The sequence below is a fragment of the Bos indicus genome, chromosome 1, assembly GCF_029378745.1.
Source record: "Bos indicus isolate NIAB-ARS_2022 breed Sahiwal x Tharparkar chromosome 1, NIAB-ARS_B.indTharparkar_mat_pri_1.0, whole genome shotgun sequence".
Classification (NCBI taxonomy): Eukaryota; Metazoa; Chordata; class Mammalia; order Artiodactyla; family Bovidae; genus Bos; species Bos indicus.
Window position 1 is genome coordinate 3,065,810 of NC_091760.1, and position 10,987 is coordinate 3,076,796.

The 10,987-nt window shown below is 45.3% G+C and overlaps 1 protein-coding gene across 1 annotated transcript in view; it reads right to left on the bottom strand.

The window, feature by feature from the left end:
• The window catches only part of IFNAR2 (interferon alpha and beta receptor subunit 2), a 65,567-nt gene extending 59,803 nt beyond the window's left edge, over positions 1–5,764 (bottom strand). Inside the window, exon 1 of the mRNA XM_070785572.1 lies at positions 5,746–5,764. The gene's annotated coding sequence lies outside the window, so the exon portion shown is untranslated. The remainder of the gene's footprint in view (positions 1–5,745) is intronic.
• Between the last annotated feature and the right edge of the window lie 5,223 nt (positions 5,765–10,987).

Genomic DNA, 10,987 nt, shown 5'->3' on the forward strand with positions numbered 1-10,987 from the left:
TTGCTTAGTAAGATGACTTTGGAGGCATTTGTTATCCTTAAGATAACTCTTTAGACTGGGTAGATCACAGTTTAAGATGGCAGGGTGGGACCCAAGGTGGGCCTAGGGACCAGTTAGCTTGACCACCCAGGACACCTGTCCCTGCCTTTGTTCCTTCTCAGAGGCTCTAAATTAAGGGTGTATTATTGGACTCCATTTGCCTGGGGAGCGAGGGCGCTCCATTGTAGGCAGGTTGCTATGGTCTAACTGCAGGATGAATGAGGCCACCCCAGGCTCAGTGAAGCTTCTTGTGTCACCCCAGGCTAGCCAAGCAGCAGAACTGTTCCAGCCTTAGGGGGAGCATGGGTAGGGAAGGGGGAGTCGGGAGGGAAGAGAGAGTCCCCGAGACTGGGCTTGAGGATGTCCGCAGTGGCGCTTACCACCCTGGCCTTACCATCTGCAACTCCCCATTTGGTGAGTCAGGAACCCGACTGGGCCTCCACAGATGACCGCCAGCTGCCCTGCTTGTGTCCTGAACTTGCTTTCTTCTGTATCTTTAGATACGGGAACTTGCGTGGCTTTCCTAAGAGTGACTGGGTCTGGGCTTTATATTAATTTGAGCACACCATTGATGCTTGCCAATATGGTGGTGGGGTGAAGACCTTTGACCCACAGGTTCATCATTATGGGAGTAAAAACAGCGTAGGTGATTTAATTTTTAGAAAGCAATGAAAATTTTAATGCACGTATTTATTTTTAATATATATTAAGTGGGCTTCCCAGGTGGCCTTAATGGTAAAAACCCACCTGCAAATGAAGTAGACTGAATAGACACAGGTTCGATCCCTGGGTTGGGAAGATCCCCTGGAGGAGGGCACAGCAACCTACTCCAGTATTCTTGGCTTAAGAATCCCATGGACAGAGGAGCCTGGCAGGCTGTGGTTGATGGAGTCACACAGAGTCAACTGAAGCATGCACACATGCATATGTAATATAAACAAAATGAATATATAATATGTAATATATATAACATATGGTCTTCCCTGGTGGCTCAATAGTGAAGAATCTGCCTATAATGGAGGTGCTGCCAGAGATGTGGGTTTGATCTCTGTGTTGGGAAGATCCTCTGGAGAAGGGCATGGCACCCCACTCCAGTATTCTTGCCTGGGAAATCCCATGGACAGAGGAGCCTGGTGGGCTACAGTCCATGGGGTCGCATAGAGTCAGACATGACTAAAGTGACTTAGATGCATCCATATGTAATACATATGTAATGTATAAAGAGATATAGTTTAATAATGTATTAAAATATTAAAATTATTTTTCAGTTCAGTTCAGTTCAGTCGCTCAGTCATGTCCAACTCTTTGCGACCCCATGAATCGCAGCACGCCAGGCCTCCCTGTCCATCACCAACTCCTGGAGTTCACTCAGACTCACCTCCATCGAGTCAGTGATGCCATCCAGCCATCTCATCCTCTGCCGTCCCCTTCTCCTCCTGCCCCCAATCCCTCCCAGCATCAGAGTCTTTTCCAACGAGTCAACTCTTCGAATGAGGTGGCCAAAGTACTGGAGTTTCAGCTTTAGCATCATTCCTTCCAAAGAAATGCCAGGGCTGATCTCCTTCAGAATGGACTGGTTGGATCTCCTTGCAGTCCAAGGGACTCTCAAGAGTCTTCTCCAACACCACAGTTCAAAAGCATCAATTCTTCGGCACTCAGCCTTCTTCACAGTCCAACTCTCACATCCATACATGACCACTGGAAAAACCATAGCCTTGACTAGACGGACCTTTGTTGGCAAAGTAACGTCTCTGCTTTTCAATATGCTATCTAGGTTGGTCAAACTTTCCTTCCAAGGAGTAAGCGTCTTTTAATTTCATGGCTGCAATCACCATCTGCAGTGATTTTGGAGCCCCCAAAATAAAGTCTGACACTGTTTCCACTGTTTCCCCATCTATTTCCCATGAAGTGATGGGACTGGATGCCATGATCTTCGTTTTCTGAATGTTGAGCTTTAAGCCAACTTTTTCACTTTCCTCTTTTACTTTCATCAAGAGGCTTTTCAGTTCTTCACTTTCTGCCATAAGGGTGGTGTCATCTGCATATCTGAGGTTATTGATATTTCTCCTGGCAATAACAAAACCGAAAGCAGGATGGCTAGCTGTTAAGGGCTGAATTGTATCCCTCCCCCCCACCCCACTCCACCCCGCTCCAAATTCATACGTCAAAGTCCGAACCCCCAGGACGTCAGAATGTGACTGTGTTTAGAAACAGGGCCTCTGAAGAGGTGATTAAGGGAAAATGAAGTCAGTAGACTGGGCCCTAATATAATACAACTGGTGCCCAATAGGAGGAAATTAGGACACACACAGGGAAGCCCCTGTGAGGACACAGGGAGTAGATAGTCATCTACAAGCCAAGGAGAGAGACTTCAGGGGAAATCAACCCTGCTGACACCTTAATTTCAGACTTCTGGCCTTCGGAACGGAGCAAATAAATGTCTGTTGTTTAGACTGCCCAGTCTGTGGTACGCCGTTTGGGCAGCTGGCCAGCTAAGTAGCCATCTTGTTCGTGTCTGTAGCATCCTTTAAGCTAGGGAAGGGCTCCCTCTGCTGTGATAAACACCAAATGCCCTGAAAACAATGCATTTCATGTTTGGACACCATAGAATTAAGAACCAAGTATTTAGATGCTTCTTTACAGCATCCTTTATAGAATCAAGAATATAGAATCCTCATCGAATTCTTTACAGATTCCTTCACCTGTAAGTTCAGTTCAGTTCAGTTCAGTCACTCAGTTGTGTCTGACTCTTTGCGACCCCATGAACTGCAGCATGCCAGGCCTCCCTGTCCATCACCAACTCCCAGGGTCCACCCAAAACCATGTCCATTGAGTCGGTGATGCCATCCAACCATCTCATCATCTGTCATCCCCTTCTCCTCCCCCCCAATCCCTCCCAGCATCAGGGTCTTGAAATGAGTCAGCTCTTCACATCAGGTGGCCAAAATATTGGAGTTTCAGCCTCAACATCAGTCCTTCCAATGAACACCCAGGACTGATTTCCTTTAGGATGGACTGATTGGATCTCCTTGCCATCCAAGGGACTCTCAAGAGTCTTCTCCAACACCACAGTTCAAAAGCATCAATTCTTCGGCGCTCAGCTTTCTTCACAGTCCAACTCTCACATCCATACATGACCACAGGAAAAACCATAGCCTTGACTAGATGGACCTTTGTTGACAAAGTAAAGTCTCTGCTTTTTAATATGCTGTTTAGGTTGGTCATAACTTTTCTTCCAAAGAGTAAGCATCTTTTAATTTCATGGCTGCAGTCACCATCTGCAGTGATTTTGGAGCCCCAAAAATAAGTAGGGGTGCTATTAAAATATTCAGCAACTGGGGGTGGGGGGTTTTCCTATTGTGCCAGGTGTGGAGGAAGGGGTGGGGAGGCCCTGGGGAAGGCTGGGTTGCCTGGGCAGTCTCGGGAGGAAGTTGGGGGGAAAGACTATGCACCAACCCCTTACAGAAGATGTGGCCGTTCGGGGTGTCCCATTGAAGATCAGTTTGCAATCACAAAAAATCTTCTTCTAGTACTTCCTTTATGAAACTGCAAATCTTTAACCTAGTTAGTGCTCCTAGAAATAGTCCTCAAGCAAGTACTTTTTACTATGCAGGAAATCACTGTTTGGCCTTGGTTTGTGGTTATTCAACACACATTCCTTGTAAGTCAGATTCATTCTACTGACCTCACCCTCCTTCTCGTGGAAAGTTCTATGAATGAGACAGCAAGTCTGGAGACTAAGTCAGGTGCATCACAGTTAGAGGGTGAAAGTCTCCATCTCTTCCATCGCTACAAAACAGAGGGCAACCCAAGCAAATTGTGTTCCTGAAAGCTACCAAGAGAATGGAAAGATCAGCCCCTAGATTGGTAGCACACGGTAGGTGTCCAATTAATAATTTTAAAATAAGCGAGTAGTGGCCAGACACCATGAAATGGAAACGGTTGGCAGCCTGTGTTCCGTGGTCACTTGGCTATTGTAGATTATTTCTGCAAAGTGAGAGTTGTCTTCTGCTGTTCAGAGAGCAAATAAGAAAACAGAGGGTGAGAGCCCAGAACCTGTCCAGGCTCAGTCTCCATGATCCTGTCTGATGCGTAGACTCAGCATTTTGAATAGGACCGCCTGGCATGTCCAGTCTTCATGGAGTGAGGAGTGTGGTCAAGCTATTCTGCTTAGAAGGATAAGGAAGCTTCTAATGAGTCCTGACTTGGGCCTCCCTTCCGTTCCACCACCCACAGATTCAGGAAGCATTTACTGAGTGCAGCCCACACGCAGGAGTTATGGCAATGAGCGTGACGGACACACATCCTTCTTTCTGGGAGCTTATGTGCTCATGGGGAGGACAATCACACACACACACGTGCTGTAATCGTGATGAGGCGAATTAGGGAGAAATACAGGGTGACATGAACCTGGAAAAATGGGAGCAACTTCCAGCTGTGAGGGGCTGGGCAGGTTTACCAGTCATCTCTAAGGCGAGGCTTGGGAGGGGAGGCAGAGGGGGTGTGGTGTGGGGAAGCCTTTCACCTTGGGCAAATGTCTAAGGCAGCAGCTCCCTCAGAGCAGACTCGGGAATGGCATGCAGGGCTCGATTCCACGTATGGGGACGTGGGTTTACTCAGTTCCCGAGACGATGCCCATTCTTTGGTTGTCCTAGTCCAGAGGAGATGTCTTTACCAAACTGGCACAAGGGGACCTTCGGGCTGGCGGGACCTGAAGCCTGGCTGGTTTACGGAACTGAAAATACGACGGGTCACAAAGGGCTAAAACCTCTTGGTCAGTTACCAGCTGCTCCTCATAGATAATGGTCCTCATCTTTTTACATGTCCTGGACTCTCTGCCCAGGTAAAGCCCCGCTCCAACCACTGACCTTACCCCTTAGGGAGGTATCGCTTATTTCCCTCCATAAGCTCTCATCTCCTCTGCTGCTGCTGCTGCTGCTGCTAAGTCGCTTCAGTCGTGTTTGACTCTGTGCGACCCCATAGATGGCAGCCTACAAGGCTCCCCCGTCCCTGGGATTCTCCAAGCAAGAACACTGGAATGGGTTGCCATTGCCTTCTCCGCTCATCTCCTCTAGATCCAACCAAATGCCTCATCTGCTTACATCCCATTAGAGTCACCTGAGACCTGGGTCTGTTGCTGTCATCCCCCTACGCCCAGCACATAGCACATAGAAGGTGTTCAGCTAAATGCGTTAGCTGAATGAATGGATCTGTTTTCAAAAACACAGGGACCTGTCTATGGGAACAGCTGTGCCTGAATGCAGGCTTCATTATAACATGCATTTAGCACTCACTTCTGTGCACACTACTTGCAGCCATCAAAGGGGATACATACTCTTAATTTCTAACATTCCACCTCTCTGGGACTTACATCAGTCCTCCAGATGCCACCACAAACAAAATAAAGCCGTCTCAGAAAACAACGCCCTGACGACCATGCTCTGGATGCTGCAGAAACGACTGTCGGTACTCTCTGTCCTAGCTTATTAACCCTTATTTTACAAACAGTGATAACTGATATTCACTCTCTGTTGTCCTAGCCTCCTGCAGAATAGAAATTGTAGAAGGAAAGCTTGGGTCGTGGGTCAAAGAGCGGAAAGAAGGAAAAGAGGAAGCCAGCAAGGTTAGACTCTTGGATGATATTGACAGACGACAACAAATTGTTAATCTACCATCATCGTCACTGGGGCTTGAGAAAGATCTTACCTGGTTCCAAGCAGGGTTAGCTCAGACACAGCTGCTGCTGCTGGGGCCCTCAGCACAATACTCTCTCAGAGACAGATGTCTTGTACACAGTTCTGCTTTTCTGTTCTAGTTCATCCTCGGTCGTTGCCTCTTTGGCATGACCATTAGCTGTCTGCCACCCTGGCTTCCTTCTGTTTCCTCCTTCTCAGCCCTAACCTCCGAGACACCATGGAACTGACACATTCTAATTGCATGCAAAAAAAAAAAAACAAAACAAAACTGTATACCAACTGTTAAGCCACCTGATGCAAAGAGGTGGAAAAGACCCTCATGCTGGAAAAGATTGAAGGCGGGAGGAGAAGGGGACGACAGAGGATGAGATGGTTGGATGGCATCATTGACTCAGTAGACATGAGTTTGAACAAACTCTGGGAGATGGTGAAGGACAAGGAAGCCTGGCATGCTGCAGTCCATGGAGCTGCAAAGAGTCAGACACAACTGAGCAACCGAACAACAACAGCAACAACCATCAAGCATTTGGTTCTCAATTTCTTATTAGCTGTAACTTGGTGATCACACAACCCTTGAACAACGTAATTTCCTCCAAGTATAAGAAGAGATGCTTAAAACTGAGAAGTTTTTTGCTTATGCCATTTTTCTTTTTCTGGCCTCTGCCTGTGGTTCAGCTGCCATATTTTAACTTCTCCTTTCCCAAAGGTCAACTCCACGCTGCTGATTTGTTCCTTCTGAACGTGTTCCCACTTCTACCCACGATCCAGAGTTCACCAGTACTTCCCTCACCCCCTCAGCCAGGCTCCTTCCTTGGGCTCTGTCCTAAGGTAACTTCATTGCCGCTTCAAAGATGCCAAGTCACCCCAACTTGCATAATTTCCATTTTCTGCACATAGATCATACTTTTTTTTTTGTTACTAATATTTGTCGTTGTTGTTCAGTTGCTCAGTTGAGTCCAACACTTTGCCATCCCGTGGACTGCAGCATGCCAGTCTTCTCTGGCCTTCACCATCTCCTGGAGCTTGCTGAAGCTCACGTCCACTGAGTCAGTGATGCCATCCAACCATCTCATCCTCTGTCATCCCCTTCTCCTTCTGCCTTCTATCTTTCCCAGCATCAGGATCTTTTCTAATGAGTCAACTCTTCACATCAGGTGGCCAAAGTATTGCAGCTTCAGCTTTAGCTTCAGCATCAACCCTTCCAGTGAATATTCAAGGTTGATTTCCTTTAGGATTGACTGGTTTGATCTCCTTGGAGTCCAAGGGACTCTCAAGAATCTTCTGCAACGTCAGAGTTCGAAAAAAATGAATATTTTGCTAATATTAGTAAAAATTCATATTTTTACTAATACGTCAGGAAATATTTAGTTACTTTGTATTTATTGCCCAGTATTCTGTAAAGCGTAGTCAGAGAGATAGACTGGAAAACCCAGTCTTTCCAACTGGAGTCATCTCAGCGGGTGTGAATACAGGAAAGCTTGAGATATGCAGTCTGGAGCACCTCGCCCTGGGTCAGGGTTCTGCACCTCTCTCCTCAGGGATGCAAGGGAACATGGTATTTCTAGCCACGATGCTTTTCCACAGTCTTGGGGGCGCTCTGCCCCTTTCCCCATCAAGAAAATTTAGGGAATTCTGCTGCTGCTGCTGCTGCTGCTAAATCACTTCAGTCGTGTCCGACCCTGTGAAACCCCATAGACAGCAACCCACCAGGCTCCCCCGTCCCTGGGATTCTCCAGGCAAGAACACTGGAGTGGGTTGCCATTTCCTTCTCCAATGCATGAAAGTGAAAAGTGAAAGTGAAGTCGCTCAGTCGTGTCCGACTCCTAGCGACCCCATGGACTGCAGCCTACCAAGCTCCTCCGTCCATGGGATTTTCCAGGCAAGAGTACTGGAGTGGGGTGCCATTGCCTTCTCCAAGGGAATGATGGGATAATATCAAAGGGACAATCTTTAAAAAAATCTTTGTTTTATATTGGAGTATGGTTGATTAACAATGTTGTGTTAGTTTCAGGTGTACAAGTACAGAAAAGTGATTCAGTTCTATACACACACATATCTATTCTTTTTAAAATTCTTTTCCCATTTAGGTTGTTACAGAGTACTGAGCAGACTTCCCTGTGCTATACAGTAGGTCCCTGTTGGTTATTTATTTCAGATATAGCAGTGTGTCCATGTCTATCTCAAACTCGCAATTTATCCCTCTAACTACCCTTGTCCCACAAGTTAACCGTAAGTTCTTTTTCCAGGTCTGTGAGACTGCTTCTGTTTTGTATACAAGTTCCTTTGTATTATTTGTTTTTTGAGATTCCCATATGAGTGCTATCATATGCTATTAGTCTTTCTCTGTCTGGCTTATGTCATTTAGCATGATAATTCTAGGTCCATCCATGTTGCTGCAAATGACATCATTTCATTCTTTTTAACGGCTGAGTAATATTTCTTCATGTATACATACAGCATCTTCTTTATTCACTTATCTGTCGATGGCCATTTAGATCACTTCCACGTTTTGGATATTGTGAGCAGTACCTCTATGAACACTGCAGGGGTTGCATGTATCCTCTCAAACCATGTTTTTAGCTGGATATATGTCCAGGAGTGGGGTTGCTGAATTATATGGTAGTTCTATTTTTAGTTTTTTAAGGAGCTTCCACTCCGTCCTCCATAGTGGCTGCACCAATTTGCATTCCCATCAGCAGTGTAGGAAGGTTCAAAGGGACTGCTATAAATATTCTGTCCTCCATTTCTAAGAGGAGTCATCGTTTTGAATCACCATATCACACCTTACACTGAGCCTCATTCATGCAGCTTAGGGAGCTGGGGCCGAGTATGACTGGCCAAGATAAGGCTGTTTTCTGAGTGCAGATCACACTTTAAAGAAAGAAATTGAGTTCTTGAACTGCCTTTACTTCCAAACTGCTGATTACATTTAGCGGGACAGCGCTGTGCTGACAGATAAGCCTTGAAAAGGGGTGTTTGCCGTCACGTTCTTGGTTGGTTGTGGTCTGTCCTTACTCTGGAGCACTATGTGAACACGAGTGTCTGCACCTTCAAGCTCGAAGGCTAGAATTGTCATTTCTCTGACTCTCTGAGTCTCGATTTCCTTGTGCTGAAACACAGGGATCTTAATTCCCACCACAAAAAGGCTGTGGTGGAAATTCAATAAAAATAATTCTATGAGAGCCCTTAGCACTGGGCTGGCATTAAGTGGTGGCTTGATAAATATTCTGCTGAGCGGGAAAAGAATGGTGTTTGCTTAGGAGCCCGCCACACAATTTTTCTTAATAAAAGGTTCACAAGTGCTCTCTCCCCGTGACGTCTTGCTAAAATAAGAGCAGGTGGAAACTGTCTAAAGTGGAATCACGTACAGAAAAGATGTGTCCATTATCATTATTTTATGGGCTTTAGTTAATCCCGTGTGTTCCTGGCTTGCATTCTTTTCCAGGAATTGTTCCGTGGGTGAACTTTGTGAGCTGGGGGCTGTGATAATTAGACCAAGGTCATGCGTCTGTCCCCTGTGGCCCAGTTAGCTCAGCTTGGCTCCATGTCCACACACATTGATCTTAACCCAGCTGGCAGACTTGCAAATGTGTGATCACATCCCCAAGGACACCGTGGGGTGGGTTTCTGCAGGTCTGGTGAACAACTCCTGTCTCCGGGAGGAGCAACCCCCCAGCAGCTCTCCACTATGGTGATTGTGACCTGGAGGTGGCACTGTTTCTCAAGGAAGGATGGCTTGGGATGCCCTCACCTCATTTTCCAGGCAGTATGAAATGATAGAGTTACTGCTAGGTAATCTGGTTCAATTCTTTCATTTTTCCAAGCAAGGAAATTGAGATCCAGAGATAGAGAACTCTTTCCTGAAGCCAAACCACAGAAGCAAGGCTGGATACAGGTCTCCCAGATGATACACTTTTGTAATTTTCTCTAAGGGTTTCCTGGTCCGAATGATATTAAGCAGTTAATAGTGTTTACAACAAGACAGAATGAATCATTGAATATACCTAAACTGGTGATGTTTCCAAAGAGTTATATCGTCATTGAATTTCAAATGCCTGTTATTTCTAATCACAGGCCAGGTTGGATCTATTTTGGTTTTTTATTATACAAGGCATTTGTATGTATCTGTGTTTCAATGGATGATTTATTTTTCTCTTCCACACAAATGAAAGAAGGAAAATGATTGGTGTGGGTGAAATTGTATTCTATACTGACTTGTTTGGGAAACGTAAACACGATTTCTGTTTAAATGATCACAGCTGAGATGACATGTGGGTTTTTTAAAAGGTGCTCGTGGATAGAAGGCTGATAATGAAAATACTTCCCAGGTAGCCATTTTTAGCCCCTTCCCTAATTCATGGCAAGTGAAACACATCGGGGGTGGATATAGTAGGAACATCCCCGCAGGCACGCACAGAATCAAAATTCAGTCTTTTAGAAGGTTTCCTCTGTGGAAATCACCTGTTTTTTGTTTTTTTTTTTTTTAAAGTAAGCTTTTGCTTACTTTCCAGGGAGACTGAGAGCTGATGGGAGTGAGAGAGGCAAGTCCTCCTCTCTCATGAGGGCCTTGTTACGTGTGCTCAGTGTGGTTCTCCAAGCGTTCGGAATTCAAGGCAGGGCCTGTGCCCCTGCTCTGGGCACCAGGTAAAACTTCTCTTGAGATGCTGACAGAATAGAAGACATTATCCCAGGGTGTGCGTGGGATGATCTGGGACATTGGGATTCACATATATACACTATTGATACAATGTATAAAATAGATGACAGTGAGAGCCTGCTTTATAGATCAGAGAACTCTACTCAGTGCTCTGTGGTGACCTAAACATGAAGGAAATCCAAAAAAAGAGGGGATATATGTAAACATATAGCTGATTCACTTTGCTGTATAGTAAAAATTAAGTGTTGTAAAGCAACTAAACTCCAATAAAAATTAATAAAAAATAAATTTTAAAAAAAGCCTCCCCAGTGACAGTGGCATCTTTTCCCCCATTCACCTTGGAGAGGTGGCGTTTATTAGTTCTGTATTTGTTTTTTTCCTTCAGAAATAAGGGAATCTAATGCAAGCAAATGTTTTCTTTTATAAAATTGGGGTCTACTGTATGCAGGAAGATCGGATTCCTACTTTTTTGAGAAATATTCTTTCTCAAGGAACTTAGATGTTTTTCTATTGCAGGTTCCTAAAATGTAACAAAATTGCAGAATCTTCCTGTACCTCCAGCCACATGCCCTTAAATGACACCCTTTTTTATATC